The 23,177-nt window shown below is 46.0% G+C and overlaps 2 non-coding genes and 1 pseudogene across 2 annotated transcripts; 1 reads left to right on the forward strand and 2 right to left on the reverse strand.

Moving 5' to 3' along the window:
* Positions 1 to 812: 812 nt before the first annotated feature.
* Positions 813 to 5,848, forward strand: LOC144707371 (uncharacterized; annotated as a pseudogene).
* Positions 922 to 1,024, reverse strand: LOC144708113 (small nucleolar RNA R71). The gene has a single exon (XR_013582656.1). It is a non-coding gene; the product is annotated as a small nucleolar RNA R71 (small nucleolar RNA).
* Positions 5,849 to 22,397: 16,549 nt separating the features above from the next.
* On the reverse strand, positions 22,398 to 22,504 carry LOC144708099 (small nucleolar RNA R71). Its single transcript, XR_013582647.1, has one exon. It is a non-coding gene; the product is annotated as a small nucleolar RNA R71 (small nucleolar RNA).
* Positions 22,505 to 23,177: the final 673 nt, after the last annotated feature.

A 23,177-nucleotide genomic window follows, 5' to 3' on the forward strand; every position in this document is an offset into this window, starting at 1 on the left:
AGTAAGGAAAGCCTTACTGAAGATTTGCTGCACCGAGACTTTTAAAGAAAGCTCTGTTGTTTGTACCGAAGATCGTTTACCAGAGTTTATACTTGAGTATTGAGATCCAAAAGAACTGATTTGATAGAAAGAATTCTTCTGCTGTTTTTTGCCGTCTCCCTGTGGATCGACCCTCACTCACCCTAAGCTGTGAGGTTATAAATTTCGTTGTATAAGCTCAATCCTCACACGTATTAACTGCTAAACAACCAGTAAAAAACACCTAAAAAATTGAGTTTATCAACTGGCGCCGTTGCCGGGGAGCACGATATTACAGTAGGAATTTTTTTTAATTGTTCAGTAATCTTTTCTTGATTCTCCTTGAGCTGCAGGACTTAAAAATCCTCAGCTCATTGTTCTGCTAACATTTGTGCTGAAAATCTATGGTAGTTACACGCTCAGGAACTGGTGAGAAGTCTGCAGAAAAAATTAGTAGAGACGCCACCCCGGATTCTACAGTCACAGAACCAGAAATTCAGCAGAGGAATATGGCTGAAGAGATACATCAGCAGAATGAAAGGAGAAGTACTATGTTGGATAGGTCTACACCGTCCGGAAGCTTACGACAAACCGATGTAAATCTGAACATCAGTGAAGGTATCTTGTTTCGATACGATAATGCATTGATCAATTCTCTACCTGAATTTAACGGATTACCTGCACAGAATCCCTTAGAATTCCTTGATGATTTTCATATTAGATGCTCTTCTCAAAATGTTCTGGGAATATCTACAGAGATGTTAAAAATGAAATATTTTCCTCTAACTCTTAAAGATAAAGCGTTTGCATGGTATCGTAATCTAGGAATCACTTTTAATTCTTGGGAAGAGATGCAAGGAAAATTTCTGCAGAAATTTTACCCTCTCTCCAAAACGATTTTTTATAGAAGAGAAATTCACAATTTCCATCCTCATGACGGAGAAGCCTTTAGTGAGTCATGGGAGAGATTCAATGATTTGTTGAGGAAATGTCCTCACCATGGCATTGAGCAATGTCAACTAGCCCAAATATTTTATGAATCTCTCTCTGATTTTATGAAAAACAAAGTAAATCTCGCTACGGGTGGAACGTTTTATACCGCATAGGAGGATGAAGTTTTCGATATTTTGGAGAGAGTTGCAGAAACTGACTTGCAGGAGATTGGGGCCAATCAGAATGGGAGAAACCTGCAGCCAAAAAGAGGAGGAGTTCTGCAGGTTAACGCCAAGGAGGGAGAGCTACAAGCGGGCCTAAGGGAGACTAACCAGAAATTGGAGGAGCTCACCTCCACCTTGAAGAATGTCTTTTTAGGTAACTCTCCTATCATTGAAGCTAAGATCTGCTCTCTCTGCTTCAGCAGGGAACATGAAGATGGAGCCTGCCAAGCCATGGAAGAAGAGGTGAAGGCCTTCAACCAGCCGCAACAACTGTGGGCAGGTCAAAAGAGGCCAAATTTCCAAAACGGAGAGACCTTCCACCAAGGGAACAAGCCGGCAGCTCAACCTCCGTTCCAGCAGAGACAACCATTCCAGCACAGGCCTCCACAGCAGTACCAGGTTCCATCTCAGAACCAACCTGATTTTTCTTCACTTACCCCCGTCATTTCAGATATGATAGAGAAGCAAAACCAAAAGTTGCGGGCGGAGATGGAGATGAAGATGCAAATGATGATGGAATTTCAAACAAAGCAAATGCTGGAGTCTCAAGAGCAGATGAGGAAGATGCTAGAAAGCTTCAGGCTTGCACAATCCGAACATCAAGGTATATCTCTAGACCTACCTTGCACATCTTATAAATTTCCCACGAAACCATTAATAAATCCATGCAACTTGCATCATGTGCAGCACTCCATTCCTGATGAGACAAATGGAGACGATCCTGAAGTTCGAGCAATCTCAAAATTGAGAAATGGAAAAGAACTTCAGGATCCCTATCAGAACTCTAGAGAGAATTCTAAGAAGGGGAATGAACCACGAGAGGAAGAAGGAGAGGATTCTCCCTACGTGGAGGAACCTCTACCTTCTACGAGTGGGCAACATGTTCCTTACCCTTCCACTTTAAATAGAAAAAAACCGATCCTTGATTATGAAAACCGATTGCTGGAGAATTTTAAAAAAGCCACCATGACTGTAACTATAGAAGATATGCTTAGGTGCGCACCCTCCCTAAAGAAGTACCTTAAGGACTCTTGCACCATTAGGAAGCCTAGGGAAGTAGTTAAATTATCTGAGAACGCCTCTAGCATCCTTAATGCCATCCCTATCAAAATGAGAGACCCCGGAGCCCCTTTCATCACATGTGAAATTGGAGGAAACACATTTTCTAAAGTTTTATTAGATATGGGAGCAAGCATAAGCATCATCCGAACGGCATTATATGAGGAGTGTGGGTTTGGAGAATTGGAGGAAATACACATGGATTTACTCCTAGCCGATGGAACCGTGAGGCAACCCGAAGGAAGGTTAACCGACGTCATGATCACTGTAGAGAATTGTGAAATACCTGTAGATTTTATAGTGACTGATGTGAAGATATCGGGAAACATTAGCTTAGCTCCTATTATCTTAGGAAGACCATTTCTAGTTACGGCAAAAATGATAATGGATTGGGAAAAGGGGACGGTGGAGTTTAAAATTGGAAAGGAGAGAGTTCAACTTGATATATCAAAAATGATGAAGTGTCCCTTAGGAAGCAATGAGGAGTTAAAATTGTGTGCAGAGGGTGACGGAGAGGATGTGATTAAGGAATACTTGTCACAAGTAGAGGGCAGAGAGCTAGAGGAAGAAGTCATAGACGCCCCTTCGGTAGAGGTAGGACCAGAATTGAAACCCTTACCCTCATCCCTCAAATATGCATATCTAGATGAGAAGGAAATCTTACTGTAATCATTTCCTCATCACTCACTCCTGAACAAGAAAGTGACTTGCTCGATGTACTTAGGGAGCATAAAAATGCTATAGGTTGGACATTTGATGATATTAGGGGAGTTCCATCTTTGATTTGTGAACACTGGATATTTTTAGAAGAGGAAGCAAGACCTTGTAGAGAGCATCAAAGGAGACTCAACCCTTACATGAGAGAAGTTCTTGAGAAAGAAATTATAAAGTGGTTGAATGCAGGAATTATTTATGCCATATCCGACAGTAGATGGGTGAGTCCCGTACACATGGTACCAAAGAAATCTGGAATTACAGTAGAAGTGAATGAAAAAGGGGAAGAGGCGCAGAAGAGATTGACCACTGGATGGAGGGTGTGCATTGATTATAGGAAATTAAACAAGGCGACAAAGAAAGATCACTACCCACTGCCCTTCATAGATCAAATACTAGAAAAACTGTCAGGGCAGCAATATTTTTGTTTTCTTGATGGTTATTCAGGATACAACCAAGTAAACATCCATCCTGATGATCAAGAGAAGACAACATTTACGAGTCCCGTAGGGACATATGCCTTTAGGCGTATGCCTTTCGGGTATGCAATGCCCCCGCCACATTTCAGCGATGTATGAATGCCCTCTTTTCTGATTTAGTAGGAGAATGTCTAGAAATCTTTATGGATGATTTTTCAGTTTTTGGATCTACCTTTGAAAACTGCTTACTAAGCCTCACCAAAGTATTGAAGAGGTGCATTGAGTCCAACCTTGTCCTAAGCTGGGAAAAATCCCATTTCATGGTGCAGGAGGGAGTAGTGCTGGGACACACGGTCAGCAACCGTGGATTGGAAGTGGACAAGGCCAAAATCGAGATCATCCAGGGCCTTCCACCTCCAACCAACCTAAAAACCCTTAGGGTTTCTCGCCACGCGGGTTTCTATAGACGTTTTATCCTTGATTTTGCTAAAATTTCTAAACCTCTTACAAATCTTTTATCGTCTAAAAATAATGATTTTGAACTAACATTAGAGGCTAAGAACGCATTTGATAAATTGAAAGAAGCTTTAGTTAACGCACCTATCTTGCAAGGGCCCGATTGGACCCTTCCTTTTGAACTAATGTGTGATGCTTCTGATTTTGTAGTAGGTGCAGTGTTAGGTCAGCGAATTGACAAGAAACCCGTGGTCATTTACTACGCCAGCAGAACTTTAGTGGATGCGCAGCTGAATTACACTACTACCGAAAAAGAGCTGCTGGCAATTATTTTTGCTTTAGAAAAGTTTAGGTCTTATTTACTAGGTAGTAAAATAACTGTTTTTTCGGATCATGCAGCTATTAGATACTTGTTAACGAAGAAGGAGGCTAAACCGAGGTTGATTAGATGGGTACTTTTATTACAGGAATTTGATTTAGAGATTAAAGATAAGAAAGGGTGTGAAAATGTAGTAGCCGACCACCTCTCCCGAATCATAGGCGCCCCAACTGAACAAATTAATGATGCATTTCCTGATGAATTTGTCCTAACTGCACAAGGAACATTGGTTCCTTGGTACGCGCACATTGTCAATTTTTTGGTTTCAGGAAAAATTCCCACAGGATGGACGTCTCATGAGAGGAAGAAGCTGCTTAAGGATGCACGATTTTACTTTTGGGAAGATCCGGAGCTATTCCATCAAGGCCAAGATCAAATTTTGAGGCGATGTGTCCCCGAGAGCGAGCAAAGAAGCATTTTGGAATTCTGTCATTCCAAACCTGGAGGGGGACACTACTCGGCCAAGGTAACATCTCATAAAGTTGTTGAATCAGGGTTCTTTTGGCCTACATTATTTCATGACGCCCATAAATTTTATAATACTTGTTTAGCATGCCAAGCATCCATCAAAATAAATAGGAAAGATAGAATGCCCCTACAACCCATACTAGAAGTAGAAATATTTGATTTATGGGGAATCGATTTTATGGGACCCTTCCCTAGTTCTAATGGTTATGAATATATTTTGATGGCTGTCGATTATGTCTCCAAATGGGTAGAAGCCATTCCCTCCAAAATCAATGACAGTAAGGTAGTGACTAATTTTATTGAGAAAAACATCTTTTATAGATATGGATGCCCACGAGCTATCATTAGTGATGGAGGTTCCCACTTTACAAACTACAACTTTAGGAACCTCCTCAAGAAGTTTGGTTTCCATCATCGAGTCACTACTCCTTATCACCCTCAAGCCAATGGCCAAGTGGAATTGTGCAATTGGGAGGTTAAGAAAATTTTGAGGAAACTAGTGCGTCCGGATGGGAAAGATTGGTCTAGGAAGCTAGATGAGGCATTATGGGCCTATAGGACCGCTTACAAAACTCCTCTCGGCATGTCTCCCTTTCGACTTATCTTTGGGAAGGCTTGTCACCTACCACTTGAGTTAGAACACACCCTTTGGGCTATTAGGAAACTCAACCTAGATTTGGATAGAGTCGGCAAGCATAGACTTCTTCAATTGAATGAGTTGGAAGAGTTAAGAAATGAGGCTTATGAGAATTCGAAGATTTATAAAGCCAAGATGAAGCTGTTTCATGATAAGAGCTTGAGGAGAAGAATTTTTGTAAAGAATCAAAAAGTATGGCTTTACAACTCTAGATTAAAACTCTTTCCAGGAAAATTGAAAACGCGATGGGATGGTCCCTTCCTTATTCAGCAGGTTTTTGAGAATGGAGCGGTTACCATTTTTGATCCTACATCTCAAAGACAATTCACTGTGAATGGGCAACGGCTCAAACCCTGCTTAGAAGAAGAGGATCTTAATAGCCCCATGAATATTATTTTAGAAAAGCCACGACGAGCGCATGATCTGATTAGTTTTGCTTCCATTTTCTATTTTCTCTGTTTTGTTATTTTGCCGTGTTTTGTTTTTGTTTTCTTCGCTTTTGTTTCTGTCTTCGCAGTGCAGCAACTCCTATCCAAGCTAGGTACACCGTCACTGGACAACACGAATGCTGATCGCAGCCTTTCCTTCCATGGTTTGATCTCTCTTTCTCCTTTCTCTTAATTATGATTTGTCATGTAGGAACATGCCTTTTATTGGGGAGGAGTACAGTTGCATGCATCATCCATTAAAATTTTTCGCTTTGCATTCACAAACCATGGATATTTGATGATCCTAGGAGATACTTGTCCAATGATATGCATGATAATTCGATTCTTTTCAAAAGGGTAGAAGAGCAAGAGTGGCCAGCTAGGAAATCCTAGGTGAAGTAAGCCTAGCTAGGTGCACTATGATCCATACTATTACAGCCATATATCTGACCATTATACGTATCTCACCTCACCATCCACCTCGGGTTGAGTTAGCACTTACATGCACGAAAAGTTTTAGCTTTAGTGGAGAGTAGGGTTAGTGTTAGCTCATCGGCAATATTATTATGACGTGAGTGAAGCTCCCTGAACCAAGAAGGATACAAAACTTCGTCGGGGGAATAAGCTGCCAGTCTACTAAGGACGGCACATGGGTAGTGGATAAGCGCCACCAAACTATAAAGTGAAAGCTGCAGTGCGCATAAACGAGCAAAAGCTTGCATCATAGTACTAAAGTTGATTGTCATCAAAAATGACCAACAAGCAGCAAATGCCAAAGAAAATAAAGGTGGAAAAGCTGTCTCCCATGTGTTTGAGCCGATGCTACTATAGCCATAGTATTGAGCTAGCCTTAGCACCACTCTCTACGCCTCGTTCAGTAGTGCGCTTGGGGTGTTAACTCGATCTTACTGCATATACTATGTACTTACTATATGTACGCCGTAGATCAAGTGCACTTAGTTGAGGTAGAAGGCTGAGATAGATCCTAAATTTCTCCTGTGCTGGTCAAGTTCAATTGCTAAAAATACTCCTTGAAAAGAGCATGAATCAAAGCTATCGGAAGTCGAAAGTCAACTTGAGATCATCTTTTATTCTCACCTGCATTTCATTACTAAGGGACTAGTAATGATCTAAGTTGGGGGTGTTTGATGACTCTCAAATATGTCATCAAATAATTAAACTTTTTAGCTTTCATTCATCAAAATTATAATGTTAATTCATGCTAATATCATGCATATGCATCATTTTATGAAATTACTAACCCCAGTTGATCCTTTGAATCAAGTGGAATATATTTAACATTTTATGGTTAGTAAACATTCAGAGACAGGTTAAGAAGATCAAGGAAAGAGACGAGGATCAAGAGGAGCGGGCGAAAATTCAAAGATGCAAAAATTACGAAAATGCCCCTGGGCATGACTTAAGAGAAACCTATAAATACCCTCTTGAGAGTTGATTTTAGGTTGTCCAGAATTTCTCTCAAGGAAGCTAGGGCTTGGAGAGAAAGGATTTCTGCAGACCCTCCAAGGCTGATGAGCATTGGAGCTGGGAGAGAAGCAAGGCGAGGAGTAGCTGAGCACGACGATCGTCGCCTTGCCCGGAAGGAGTGACACGAGGAGGCGTGAGCGTTTCAGTTTCAGTACAATCTTCTTCTCCCTTCTAAGACAATCAGAGTTGGGTTGAAGATCACAAGCTGTGTCTTCAGCATTTCCAATTTCTGTTGTTCCTTTGGTTACGCTTGATTTCGAATTTCATAGTTGATTGAATCGTTTCCCATTCCGTTCTAGCAAAAATTCCATTGTTCTCGCATCAGATCGTGAAATCCATCCCTGCAGAACTTCCAAACTGCTAGCAACCTGGCAAGCCTAGGTTGCCAACAACCTGCCGCGGGAACAACGCCGCGACGCGTGGCAGCGCCGCTTGAGCGCTCGCCAGCGGCGCAAGAGCAGCGCCATGAGCAGGCTTCGCCATGCAGCGCAGCTGAGCAGGCTCGCCACGCAGGCCATACAGGCACAAACACCCACTGGTGTTTGTGAAATTGCCCAAAGGGCAAAGGCAAATCCTCGATGGAAAGCCTCATCAAGATTTGCTGCACCGAGACTTTTAAAGAAAGCTCTGTTGTTTGTACCGAAGATCGTTTACCAGAGTTTATACTTGAGTATTGAGATCCAAAAGAACTGATTTGATAGAAAGAATTCTTCTGCTGTTTTTTGCCGTCTCCCTGTGGATCGACCCTCACTCACCCTAAGCTGTGAGGTTATAAATTTCGTTGTATAAGCTCAATCCTCACACGTATTAACTGCTAAACAACCAGTAAAAAACACCCCAAAAATTGAGTTTATCAAAAACTAAAAGGGGGTGCCACCTACTACTAAAATCCCGGTTTTTGCAAGAGTTGTGTTCTTCTATGCAAGAAGAAGACTTAGATTCCGTTCGGCCGTAGACGTCCTCGTCACTCTAACAAGGTTCGAGAGGCCCCCCGTCACCGTCACCCGGTGACTCCTGTCCAAGCTTGGAGCTCGGCGCCTCCCTCGAGTCAGAGCCTGCACGTACGACACGTAGGGCATTCATCTTCACGTAGTTACATACACGTTAGGGTACCATCGAACGACGACACTGCCGTTATCCGATACTTTATCATATATCACCACCGAACCATCATACTCGGTGATGACCGAACGACGTCCCTGACGCCATCCTGCATCATATTGGTATCAGAGCCAGGTTGTGGTCACTCACGGCACATCTCTGACTCCGCATCATCATCATTTCTGCATCGCATCCATCGTTTCAAAAACCCATATAGGTTACCCTAGGGACATGGCCATCGAGACGCGATCGAGCAGGAGGGCGCACCCCGGAGGTTCGACCTCCCCACGGCGCACCACATCGTCACCCGACGAGAGAGGCCACCGTACTGCCCTCTCAGAACATTGTCCCGCGACACCCGTGGGTGGCCAATCACAGCCACCTACAGAGTCGGCCCGGACCGCACTCACCGAGGCGAGTGCCCCCTGACTGTCTGGTCCACGTGAGCACACCGGCGCACGCCGTGGACACCGACGTTCCCCTCAGACCTCCGCGAGATCACTAGGTGTCTCGTCACCTAGTGAAAAGAAGGATAGGGTGACGACGAGTCATCACCCACACGGGAAAGCTCCCGTCGATGAGGCTTCACCCAGGGCCGCCGTCGCACGCGGCCGAGGAGCAGGACGTGCACGTGGATGACCGTGCCGACAACATCGACCCCGAGAGGACCCTTGCGAGGAGCAAGGGGCGTATCTCCGCACTATGGCCGATTGCATCGAGTGTGTTGAGCGGTTGCTCACGCGCCCACTATCTCCCGTACTCGACGCCGCACCGGTGCTCGTGGCTCCAGAGCGAGCCCGCGACCCGTCCTGGATCGCGCGACACCTAGATCATCCGAGGAGTCCATACGATGACGAGAGTATGAGGAGCACGACTGGAGGCCAGATGAGGAGCTTCGAGATGGGCGCCCTGCCCGAGACCCCGCACGCGACACATCGGGCGTCCGTGCCTGGGATAGACGATACCCACGTGACGACTCTGATTGTGGGTACGAGTCTGATTTACCGGTCCGCTGAGACGAGTACGTCCGGCCATATGACCGAAGACCCGAGGCCAACATACCGGCCCGCCGAGATGACGACGTCCGACACGACGATCATGGTTACCACGCTGACCGACCAGCCCGCCAAGGCGAGCGTGCCTGGCGCCATGATCAAGGTTACGACGCTGACATACCGGCCCGCCGAGATAACTACGTCCGCCACGACGACCATGGTTATGCAGCCGACCCACCGGCTTGTCGAGACGAACACGTCCGACGCCATGGTCGAGGATACGAGGCCGAACGACTGGCCCATCGGGACGAGTATGTCCCGCGCTATGATCGTGATTACGATGCTGAATTACCGGCCCACCGTGACGACTACGTCCGGCCACACGATCGTAGACACAACGCCGATCCACTGGCTCACCGTGACGACCACGTCTGGCCACCTTACCCCCGCCGGTACGGGGAACCTGACGAGGTTCCCCTGTACCCACCACACACGATGCCCGACATCCGCGCATCTCGCGACGGTCGTCCCCAACACTGGGATGACCACGACCGCAACCCGACCCCGCCTCGACGACGCACCGACCCGCATCACGAGGATCACCCGGAGCCCCAACGGCATCCGGATGACGACGAACGCTGACGAGAGGAGCACTGTGCTAGGATCCAGAGGAGTGTGCGTGCCGACGTCACCGTCTTCGAGGGGTCGCGAAAACCCAAAGAATTCATCGACTGGGTGTTGAGCATGAATTTCTATTTCCGGTGGTACCGCATGGACGACGACTTGTGTGTCGAATATGTGGAGACGAGACTTGGCGGACAGGCCAAGATCTTCTAGGAGAACGAGAAAGTTGCAGCCGAGCGACGAGGACGGCCCATCACGTCCTGGGCAGACATCGCGCAGAAGTTGAGAAGTAAGTACGTGCCGCTACAATACCAAATGTCGGTATTCCTCACGTGGCTCAACCTTAGGCAAGGTCGACTCTCGGTGACGGATTACATCAAGGCGTTCGAGGAATGCCGGATGCGATGTCGATTCGTGGAGGACCAGCGAATCATCATCGGTCTCTTTGCCCACGGGCTTCGACCGACCCTACGCAGCTAGGTTCTCAAGTGCAACCCCGCAGAGGTCGACGAAGCCTACCACTTAGTGGAGCACATGGAGCATACAGGCGACGAGGCGCCCACGCACGCCACTCACACCGCGCCCCGAGCGACACCCGTTCGCTCTGCCCCGCCGGCTACCGTTCGGGCCTCTTAGACTACCAGAGGGCAAGGAACCACCCCCGTCACCTCCGCGGGTCTACCCCATCCGCTCGGGCTGTCACGACAGATACTCCGGCCCGTAGTATTACCATCAGTCAAGCACCACTTACGTGCTTCAAGTGCTAAGGGAAAGGGCACCGAGCTAGCCAGTGTCCGTCTTCGGCTCTTTTGATCAATACCGAAGAGACCTAACAGGAACCGGCTGGAGATCTGGATTCGTTACCTGACGATGATTACCGCGCAGGCAAAGAGCTCGTGAACGGGTACAACCCACCCGACCCTCAGGTTGGGTACATCCAGATAGTGGGCGCCAGCACGACCCCAGCAACCGCTCCACGCCCCAGCGCTCGGCGCATTGCTAGCATCATCGCCGACCGTCCGAGCATTAGTGGGATGCCCACCCCACCTGATGATGTATCGCAGGTTAACCCTGCACCTGTCCCGCAGAGGACAGCCCCGATGGCTGATTTGATGCTACGAATCTCGGTCTTTTGCGCGTTTGTCCGCATCAACAACAAAGTGTGCAAGTTGACGGTGGATAGTGGTAGTTGCATCAACGACATCTCGAACACTTTGGTCACCTGACTAGGGTTGGCGACCATGCCTCATCCTCACCCTTTGACGTGTCGTGGATCGACGCTTCATCTCTATCGGTGAAGCGACAATGCCACGTCCCGTTAAAAATGGGGACGTATGATGAGACCGTCCTGTGCGACGTCCTTCCTATGAAAGTAGGAAGTATCATCTTGGGTCGTCCCTGGATCTATGATCTCGATGTCACCATAGCTGGCAGATCGAACGCGTGTTCGCTTCTGCACAATGGACGACAGGTCAAGTTGTACCCTTACACCACGAAGGCAGCAATGAAGAGTGCCCCGACCAAGGTGGTCGGGCTAACGACTGTCCGCTACCCCGCGCCCAGTCGAGAGCTGGGATGAAAAGATGAAGACACGTTCTCGAGTCCGATCGATCGCGCCGCCCGCCGGACAGCCCGCGCCACTCGCTAGGAGACCCACTCCATGCACAGCGCCGCCGGAGCTGTTCGCCAGCCACACGGGCCACCCGCGCCAATCGTCCAACCAGCCGTGCCGCCAGACCAGCCACCCGTGCCACTTGCCCGAAGCCGATGCGTAGCGTCCCCATCGGATTCGTCCAGGATGTTCCTCGACCCGGTGCAGACCCCGCACTCTTCCCCTGCCCGGATGACGAGCAACGAACGCGTAGCGCGCCCACCACACCATCCTCAAGGGAACGGCCCATCGTCGTCGCCCTACCCCGCGCACCAAGCACGCGCCTGTCTCCCCGGAGGCCTATGCCTCCAGGTAGAGCCCACCCAAGATCGCCAACGGCCAAGTCCCATCACGACCTCCACCCTTAGCACCCGTAGTAGTCCCTCATTATGCACTCGCCCAGTATGTTTTGTCGTTGCATCATGATTATCATGATAGGTCATCATTTAGGCATGCACAGTACAAGCAGGCTGCCGACTCGCAGAGCCGATTCCGAGTGACCGACGTGGGAAACCGAGTGTCGATGAGATTTTTTCCGGAGAGCTATTCTCTCGGGCCGGCCCCAACGCTACATGTTCATAGCGCTGACCCATTCTCGGCCCTCTGACGAGTGGGCGGATACGCCTACGTCGCCGAAGTCCCTCATTCGTGGGGGACTTGCACTAACGTGGCGGGCCCGATCTCGTACCGAGTCCCCTCTTTCCCCCCTACCCTGGCCTTTCTAAACCCCATTGTTGTGAGCGAGTTTGCCTCGACCACTTCCCCGGCGAACACGCCCTATTGGCACGAGTCGGGCGATCGTATACTGCTTGGGGTAACTAACGATGCAGGGAGCCGGGTACCCCAAAGGACTTCATGTGCAGATGCGGAAGCCCCGTTCGCCATGGAGCACGACGCATGCCAGCGACGACCAGGCCCTTGCCGGACGCCGCTGCCAATAGGCATCGGAACGAAATTCCATTCCGATATCCATTTTTCATAAAAAAATTCCATCATTTTCGTCATTCGTTTCCGTTTCATCATCTAGGGGTTTCCGTCATCACTTCGTCTCGCCATTTGTCTATCGATGAAAATGGAACGGAACGGATGTGATTGTGAAGGAAAGTGGAACCCCCCCCCCCAAAAGACTGTTCAGTCTTCAGTCTCCCCCAAAAACCCTCCTTTCGGCGCTTTCCCCCTTTGGGATCCCCTCTTCCCCTCTTCGTATCTCGCCCCACTCCCTCTCTCCGTTTGTCCTTTCTCTCACTCTCGAAGCATCTATCTGATCGTGGCATCTATAACTCCCCCCCCTAAATCAGGTTGCAGCTTTCGTGGTGCATATTCTTCCCAGGTATCATCCGTCGGCATTGTGTCCAAAGTGTATAATCGTTTTCTTCCCAGTCATTGAATCTCAATTTCGTCATTCGTTTCTTTATTCATTTTTTCATCTTTTAATTCGATATATGCACCATTGCAACCTTTAGCTCGATACTTGCTGTCAATGATAGCTGATAAGCCGAAAATAGGGGTGAAAATTACGCAAATTTTTAGCCCTTGTCGTTGGGAATTTTTTGGCTTATGCAATAAAATTTATAAAACTCACTTAATATGTATAGTGATAAGTATGAGTGTCATCCAAGGGAGGCAAGTAGGTATTTCAATTTGATTTAATTTTTGGTGTTTTAGATCCTAATTAGAGTGAATTTGATCTTCAATGAGGATCAAGTCACCCTAATTAGGTGAGAATTTAGAGAGGGGGGTAGGAGAGATGGGAAGATTAGAAGAATTAAGAGCTCTAAATTTCCTTCTTTGATCCTAATTAAAGGATCCAAGAAATCATTTAGAGAGGTTGAAAGAGGGTTCTTAAAATGAGTTGGGTTGATTTTTCAGATTGATAATTCAGAACTAAAATGGGGTAAATTGAGACTTCTAAAAATTAAAACTAAATTTTTTATAATTTTCTTTGTAATGCAATTGAATGCCCAGGTAAAATTCCTCAATTTCTCCTCTCAATCCTAATCAGGGCTTGTACATGCCGCTCAAGCCAAGCGATTTAGAAGTTCAGACTAGAATGGAGATGAAGAAACAAACAACTTAACCTATTTCATTCAAAATGCACAAAAGTTTGAATACAATGAAATAAAAAAAATGCCAAAACTGTTGATCCAGGATGGGACTCCTCTCTGTCTTGCAGCTGTGATGAAGCACCCACCAGAATGAGCTCCCCCTCTCGAAATTTAGCTTTTATACTTAGGTTATAGGGTAAAAATCACCATTTTACCCCCGTTTAGTACTTAATATTTATCTATCAATGTAGGCTAGATCTGAATGATCTAACCGTACAGATAGAAAGAGGGGATCAAGACGAACAAATCCATAAAAAAATCATCTCAATCGGACTTCAGGATCAAAAGTTATTAATAAATCAATTTTAAACCAATTTAATCCATTGGATTTAAAATTGATTTATTTATTAGTTTCGTTTTTAAACACGCAATGACGTGTCGCTCTCTCATTGGCTGGCGCATTTTGAATCCTCCTTTTTGCAGAAAAGTCTTTAAAAAGCTTGGAATTGCTTTTGGCAGCCGCCCAAAAGTAATTGCGTATATGCCCCTGGCGCACTCTCTCTCCTCCAATTTCTCCTAAAACATTAAAAGTATATATTAAAAATTGCAATAAAACCCTGAATGATTTTAAATAGGATCTTTACGCCTGCCGTGGCGAGCGAGAGCTGTTTTCAGGGTCTTTTTGCAACGAAACGTTGCAAAAAGGCCCCGAAAAGTCTAGAAATTGCATAAATACATTTTTTCTCTTATAAATATGCCCTTTTTCATAGAATAAATGCATTTCTTCTTGAAATAAATCCCAGAAAATTCGTAAAAATTCGTAAAAAATTCTAGAAAATTCTAGAAAATTCCCTGATTAATTCCCATGTTGATAAATGTCAAAATAAACTTTTTAATGTGCCATTTTCATCCAAAAATAATTATTTTGAGCTTCAATAAATCCTTAAAAATTCATATAATTAACAGAAAATTAGGGAAAAATCAGAAATTACTTGGAAGCATTATTTTCCTGTAAATATATGATAAAAACCCAAATTTAAGCCTTTTAAATGCATAAATCATGCTAATAACATGTAATAAAGACCAAAATTAGGGTGTTATCAATAGCTCTTGATGCAATGTCAAAATGATAAATCGTGTGGTTTCATTTATCTGTAAGTGAAATGTTGGAATCTCCATCATGACTGAAGTTTGTGCAATTTTTCCTCTTCTATCCATACGTAACATTTATCTGCAATTTGAAGAAGTACGAGCCTGATAGAGCTAGAATTATGTGGACTTGCTGAGCTTCAAAGTTTAGTTTTTATTCTCACATTTTCTTCCTCTCTTGTCTTCTTACTTTCTCCTCTCCTCTTCTCATCTTCTTCCTGCCTCTCCTCTCCATTCAATGTTTCTTTCCTATTCTCTTCTCGTCTTCATCTTTCTTCCTCCTATTTTTCTTATTCTCTTTTCTTCTTCTCTTTTATCTCACATTTTCTTCCTCTCCTGTCTTCTTACTTTCTCCTCTCATTTTCTCATCTTCTTCCTTCCTCTCCTCTCCACTCAATGTTTCTGTCCTATTCTCTTCTCGTCTCCCTGTTCCTTCTTCATATTTTTCTTATTCTCTTTTCTTCTTCTCTTTTATTCCCACATTTTCTTCCTCCCTTGTCTTCTTACTTTCTCCTCTCCTCTTCTCATCTTCTTCCCGCCTCTCCTCTCCGCTCAATGTTTCTTTCCTATTCTCTTCTCGTCTCCCTGTTTCTTCTTCATATTTTTTCTTATTCTCTTTTCTTCTTCTCTTTTATTCCCACATTTTCTTCCTCCCTTGTCTTCTTACTTTCTCCTCTCCTCTTCTCATCTTCTTCCTGCCTCTCCTCTCCGCTCAATGTTTCTTTACTATTGTCTTCTCGTCTTCCTCTTTCTTCTTCCTATTTTTCTTATTCTCTTTTCTTCTTCTCTTTTATTCTCACATTTTCTTCCTTTCCTGTCTTCTTACTTTCTCCTCTCCTCTTCTAAATTTTAGATCTATTTGGACATTTTTTTATCCTCCAAAATTTATGTGTAGTATGGAGTCCAGTGCGGACAATGTGCCACATGAGAGAAATGCCGTTGTGTCCGCTGTTGGGGCTGAGGATGAAGTTAGGAATGAACGTCAATGTTTGAGTACGAGGAAGCCACCTAGAAAAAAAATATTTGAGTACTTCATGGCAGCAAGGGACTCAAAGTACATATGTGAACTTTGTCATGCTATCAACCCTGCAATTAAACGCTATTTACAATGGCCTAAAGATGGGAGCACAAATGTTTTTTGGTGAAATTTGTTAACGGTTCATCGAAAGGTACACGATGAACTGAAAGGTACACCCTCACCACACCGTTTTCGAATTTGTCATCCACGAAACAGTACTTCACTGGAGTAACTCCGTAGGCAGAGAGGCAAGAAATTCTCCGGCTAATTCCCCGTAGTGCATTGCCTTGGTCCTTTGCCAATACCAAGCAATTCCAATGGGCATGGAGATTTAGAGCTCAGTCCGACGTAAAAATGTATGGACGATGGGTTATTAAGGAGACTGGTAGGACAGTCTACACCCAACTAAAAACAGCCATAGCGAATAGGTTTAATGACATCCGTCGTGTGGCCCTCACGGTAAACGCCTGGACTACTCCAAACGGCCATTCAATGTTAGGCGTAACCGGACATTGGGTTGATACAAAATGGAAGGTTGAAGAGCAGGTGCTTGGACTACGTCATATCAAAGACAAGCACAACGGGGAGACGATGAGCAGACTCATCGTTGTGGTCCTCAAAGATTTCAACCTTCAATCGAAGGTATGATAAATATTCCAAAAGCAACTTGTTATTGGCCATAATTATTTTAGAATTTGCACCTCAATTTTGAATAACATGCAGATTTCTACAGTCACCACCGACAACGCTGAGAATAACAGTACTATGATGCACTTTCTGACGATAAGCTTGCGTGCCATGAATCCTGATTTTAGTAGTGACCGACATGTGCCATGTGTTGCACACGTCTTGAACCTGATCGTGCAGGCGAGGTTAAAAACACTATGTGCGACACCAAAGGAAACAGAGATGTCTGTGTTTGACGAAGTCGGAGATCCCATCAACACATCGTATGGACGCACCAGCACCTCCCTAGGGGAGGCAGTGGCCTGGATTCGTGAATTAGTGAAGGCTATTTCTCGCTCCTCCCAAAGGAGGGCAAACTACGTGCAGATATGCCAGAATATCAATATGCCAAACAACAATAAAGTGCCGCTGGACTGCCCCACAAGGTGGAAGTCGACCTACACTATGCTGCGAGGTGCCATAGATAAGCGAGAGGTTCTAGATCACATGGCGCGTCTGCTAATATCGACAAGCACGAAGAATTATAGCTTAGAGGCAGACGAGTGGCTGATGTTGGAAGATTTTAGCAAAATTTTAGAAGTCTTTCTCAAAGTAATGAACTTCATAAGTAGTTCCAAGGTTGTTACTGCAATGATGGTGCTCATCGTGATCAAGACTGTAGTAAATCACCTCAACGATGTCCTAGACCGATTTGACAGGGATGATATATTTGCAGTGATGAACATGCTACCAAACTCACAGAGGGAACATATCAGGGATGCTTGTGTGGCCATGAAGAATAAATTTTCCAAATATGAGAGTATCATACGCCACAATGAATGCATCGCAGCAGCAGCTCTGCTTGACCCGGCAACAAAAATGGCTCTCCTAGATCCTCGAACTCTTGAAGACTCTATTGCATATCTGCAATCTTGGCTACAAAATTCACTAAGTATTGATGAGCGTCCCGATCGGATTGAGGTGGATGATGATATAGGCCATCAGCAGCTTACTCCTGCAATTGCGAAGACAATAAAAGAGGCCAAAGCTAACATTCAATCCAAGCCAAAGCAAGACCCGAGCAGGAGTTGGATGCCTACCTCAACGAGCCCCTTACTCAAGACGGTGAAAGCCCTCTCAAATGGTGGATGGTCACCGGTGCCCGTGCTTATCCACACCTCGCAAGGTTAGCCATGGAGTACCTCTCTGTGCCAGCAACAAGTACACCGGCAGAACGACTCTTTTCAGTCGGAAGTAATATTGTCTCGCCAGAACGATCGAACTTGGATGTCGAGAGTATTGAGATGCTGTGTGCATTATACTATTGGATGCGCCCTACAACTCAATCTGGCGATGTCATCGACGTGCCTCCATCCGAAGACACGGCCGAGGTATTTAATTTCTTAATTTTCTTAATTATTTTTCTGACATTTTTATTATATCTAACGTTTCTTGAGACTGTTACTGCAGCATATTTCCTTGACGGAGGCCTGATTCCTGAGCATCGTCAAGAAGTCATATAAGTTTTGCTCTACGGACACTTATTTCCGGCACGGTATGAGCACGACCCCCTTTCTATTGCTCTCTCTGAATTGCTATCTATTACAGTTCACTCGTCATCCATCTATCCCTCTATAGTGACAAAATTTTTGTATCTCAAATCTTCATCCTCTCTATATATTCATTTATACATCCATCCATAAATCGGACCTACTTACCTTCTATCCATTTATCTACCTAGTCATTTACATTTGCATGCTTCCACGACCGTATATATCTCCCTCTCATATCTGCCTCTCTTACGTTTACATGCTTACCTCCGCCCTCCATCTCTTTCTCCGTCTCTCTTACATCCCTCTCGTAACTCCATCTCACATCCCTCTCTTTCGCTCTCTTACGTTTATTACCTCCACCATCCATCCATCTCTCCCTCTGACTCTCATTCATCCCTCTTACTCTCTCATACATCTCTCAATCGGTCTCATATCTCCTGAGAGAAAGGTCTCTCATCTCTTCCTCTCTCTCATGTTCTCTCTCTCTCTTTCACTCTCTCTCCCTCTGTCGCACCTCCATCCCTCTCTCTATGTCTCCTCACCCTCTGCATCTCGCTCTCCCTCTTTCTCACTATCTCATCTGCAGCTCTCTCTAATTGTCACAATGCAACTTGGGTTTCAGGCCCTTCACCTTTGCCAAAGTGGCTCCTCTCCTTCCATGAAGATGGCTTGGCAATGCTGAGAAAACTCCAAGTAAGAGGGTCCTCGAAGCCACTGCTCACAAGGAGATGCTCTATCCCTCCTCTCTTATATCTTCAGAAATTAAGACAGACTGGACCTTGGAAATCTCTGTTTTTCTCTTAACTTTGCTTGTCCCCAAAGTGGTGTTTGCACAATTAAAGTTGTGGTTTCGTATAATATATGTTGTTTTTTATACATTTTATGAATATTAGGTTGTTGCATCAATCAGTTAGAAGTCAAGAGCTGGGTCTTTTAATCCCAACTGTGGCTATAAACATATATGATTGTATACAATGTGTTATTTTGGGCCATGGAAAGGTCTATTTTGGGATACAATCCGCATAAGAAGAAAAAATTGACAACTTGAATAAGAAATTGCAAGAAATAAATGAGATTTGAACATATAGAAGAGATTTGAAGAAGATAACAAAGAAGTAGAAGACGTTTGGATAAGAAATTTGAGGAATAAGAGATGGTTTGAATAAGCAATTTAAAGAAAAGAAGAAGCAGAAGAGTAAAAGAAGGAAAGAATTAAAGAAATTTCTGTCAATTTTATCGATGACTTTCCGTCACTCGTTCAGTAAGTTTGTCATCCGTCGTCCATCACGGATGACAGATAACGAATGATGAATGACAGATATTACTCCGTTCAGTCATCCGTCAATCTACTTAAACGTAAACGGATGACGAAACACAAACGACGGATGACGAAATCGTCATACGTCGTCCATGCCTAGCCGCCAACTACCCCAACTCGACGGAGCCGAGTTCTTCCGACCCTGGGAGGATTGATGGCGCATGCCATCGAAGATCGTCTTTGACGTCATCCGCGCCACGCGCCCGCAACATTGAAGACCGGGTGATCTTGCTCCGGTTATCTTTCCTACTTTTTGTCTATCTTTCTTTCATGTTTTTGCTCTTGTCCCGTTCTCGTACGTCTTGTTTTCGTCGTGTCTTGTCGCGTTCGCCCATCTGTGTTTTGTCGACAAGGGGGAGGGGCCGTCCTTGACCCTCTCCCCTTGCCCATCACCCTTTTCCTCTCTTTTCCTCCCCCCTTAATTTCCCTTGTTATGTGTTTTCTTTATTTTGTTTTGTAATGGGGGAGCCCATTTATAATGGCTCCCCAAAAGGACCCCGTTTGGCCCATTAGGGCCCATCCTTCCCCCCTTATAAGGGAAAGGGTGGGCGCCCTAATGCTTAGACCTGTTTTTTTTCATTGGGACACTTCATCGAACAGAAGGCAGGCCTCCTTCCTTGTTTGAGAAGAACAGAGAGAAGGAAGAAGAGGAGAAGAAGAAGGAGACAGGAAGAGGAAGAAGGAGAGGAAGAGGGAAAGGAGGGAGAAGAGAAGTCGCCGCCGTTGCCGTTGGGCCGCCCGCCTGATGACTCTAAAATATGTCATCAAATAATCAAGTTCTCAAGTTTAAATTCATTACAATTATCTAGTGAATTCATGCTAAGTTCATGCATATGTATTGTTTTATGAAATCACTAACCCCACTTGATTCTTTGAATCAAGTGGAATATATTTAACGTTTTATGGCTAGTGAACATTCAGAAACAGGTTAAGAAGATCAAGGAAGAGAGGAGGATCAACAGAAGTGGGCAAAAATTCGAAGTGGCAAAAATTACGAAAATGCCCCTGGGCATGACTTAAGAGAAAACCTATAAATACTCTCTTGAGAGAGGAGTTTAGGTGTTCAGAATTTTCTCTAAGGAAACTAGGGCTTGGAGAAGAGGATTTCTGCACCCTCCAGGAGCTGATGAGCTTTTGGAGTTGGAGAGGAAGAACAGGAAGATAGCTTGGATTGAAGAACCACGCCTCGCCGCAAGGACGTGACACCCGACGTGAGGAAATCGCAAGCTTCAGCCCTGTAATCCCTCTCTTCTCAGACAATTTTGGTTGGGTTGGAAGAGTCACAAGATCTTCCAATGTTTCCCAACTGAGGATTGTTTCGTTTAGATTTGATTTCAGTTTAAACTTTGTTCCTTTGTTGTTCAAATCGTCTTCCCCAAATCTTCCAAAAGAACAGAACTCCTCCGCATCTCCACCGCGCGTGTGCAGCAAGCCGCTGCACCTGATGTACCTAGCGACACACGCGCCACCGCGCGCGCCGGCCGACTCTGCGCAGCAGCCGACTATATGCGCTGACGCGCGCGCGACCAGCGCAACCGGCGTGCAGCAGCGCCGCGCAGCCAGCGCGCAGCCAGCGCGCTGGCTGCATGCGCGCGCGCTGCAGTGCAGCTGCGCGCATGGCCGCCTGCAGCGACCGCGCGCGGCAGACTGCGCCTAGCGCGCGGCAGCTGCGCAGCACTGCTCGCGCGCGCACGCGCGCGCTGCGCACGGCGCGCGCGCAGGCCGGCGCGGCGCGCGGCGCGCGCGCGCGGCGCCACGCCGGCCGTGCCTGCGGCGCCGCCACCCGCGCGGCGCTGAGCAGCGTCGTGCCGCGCGTCACACTGTCGCGCCGCGCCGCGCGCTGGCGCGCCGCGCGCGCACGCGCAGCAGGCGCCGCAACGCTGCGCGCGGCGCGCCGCGCGCGCTGCGGCCCGGCTGCGCCGCGCGCGGCGCGGGCGCAGCAGCGCGCGCGCGGGCAGCGGCCGCGCGCTGCACGCGCGCGCCCACGCAGCGCCCAGCGCGTGCAGGCGCACGCGCAACGCACCCCGCAGCCGCGGCAGCGCACGCTGCTGCACACCTGCGCCGCGCGCCAACCGCGCAGCGCGGCGCGCGCGCCTTGCCCAGGCGCGCGCAGCGCGCGGTTGCGTGCAGGCATTCCGGTTATCCCCGCGCCAAGGTGTTCGATCCTTTGTCCCAAAGGGCAAAGGATCTGTCTGAAGAAATTCTCTGTAGGCGGATTAAGTTTGCACTTAACGTACTGAAAAGGAATTTCCTGCTGTTTTCTTTTGCTCCTGGATGCGACCCTCACTCGCCCTAACTTGTGAGGTTTATAAATTCGTTGAATAAGCTTAATCCTCACACATGTTACTGATAAATACCCAGTAAAAAAACACAATAAAATTGAGCTTATCAACTGGCGCTGCGTTCTGGAGACACGGTATTACAGTAGAAAATTCTATTTTCTCTGAATCTTCATCTCTCTAAACCTACAGTCATTTTGGTGAATCTACAGTCATTTTTGTGAATCTACTGTCATTTCTCTAAATCTACAGTCATTTTGTTGATTTTAGGACTTGACAATCCTCAGCTCATTGTTATTCTAACCGTTTGCTGTAGATTTATGGTAGAGCTGGTGAAAAGTCTGCAGAAAAGACATTAGATTCTATAGTGACAGAACCAGAAATTCAGCAGAGAAATATGGCTGAAGAGATGCACTAGCAGAATGAGAGGAGGAGGACTATGCTGGATAGGTCCACACCGAGAAGCTGCGTCAAACCGATGTAAATCTGAACATCGGTGACGGCATTTCCTTCGATATGACAATGCATTAATTCATTCCTTACCTGAATTTAATGGACTGCCTGCTCAAAACCCATTAGAATTCCTTGATGATTTTCACATTAGGTGTTCATCTCAAAACGCTTCAGGGATATCTACAGAAATTTTAAAATGAAATATTTTCCTCTAACCTTAAAAGATAAAGCATTTTCCTGGTACAATTTAGGAATCACTTTTAATTCATGGGAAGAGATGCAGGAAAATTTATGCAGAAATTTTACCCTCTCTCCAAAACTAACTTTTATAGAAGAAATTCACAACTTCCATCCTCATGATGGTGAGGCGTTTAGTGAATCATGGGAGAGGTTCAATGATCTGTTGAGGAAGTGCCCTCACCATGGAATTGAACAATGTCAACTAGCTCAGATATTTTATGAGTCTCTCTGATTTTATGAAAACAAAACGTTTTATACTGCATATGAGGATGAAGTCTTTGATATTTTGGAGAGAGTTGCAGAAACTGATTTGCAGGAGATTGGAGCCAATCAGAATGGGAGGAATGTGCAGCCCAAGAGAGCAGGAGTTCTGCAGGTCAACGCCAAGGAGGAGAGCTAAGCGGGCCTAAGGGAGACCAACCAGAAATTGGAGGAGCTCACCTCTACCTTGAAGAATGTCTTCCTAGGTAACTCTCCCATCATTAAAGCTAAGATCTGCTCTCTCTGTTTTAGCAGGGAACATGAAGATGGAGCTTGCCAAGCCATGGAAGAAGAGGTGAAGGCTTTCAACCAGCCCAGCTCAACCCCGTTCCAGCAGAGACAACAATTCCAGCACAGGCCTCCACAACAGTATCAGGTTTCTCAACCTGATTTCTCCACATTAACTCCGTCATTTCAGATATGATCGAAAAGCAAAATCAAATGGAGATGCGATGCAAGTGATGATGGAGTTTCAAACAAGCAAATGCTGGATGCTCAAGAGCAGATGAGGAAGATGCTAGAAAGCCTCAGACCTGTCCAATCTGAACACCAAGGTATACCGTTAGATTCTCCTTGCACATCTTATAAACTTCCACGAAAC

The sequence above is a fragment of the Wolffia australiana genome, chromosome 9 (genome assembly GCF_029677425.1).
Source record: "Wolffia australiana isolate 7733 chromosome 9, ASM2967742v1".
NCBI lineage: Eukaryota > Viridiplantae > Streptophyta > Magnoliopsida > Alismatales > Araceae > Wolffia > Wolffia australiana.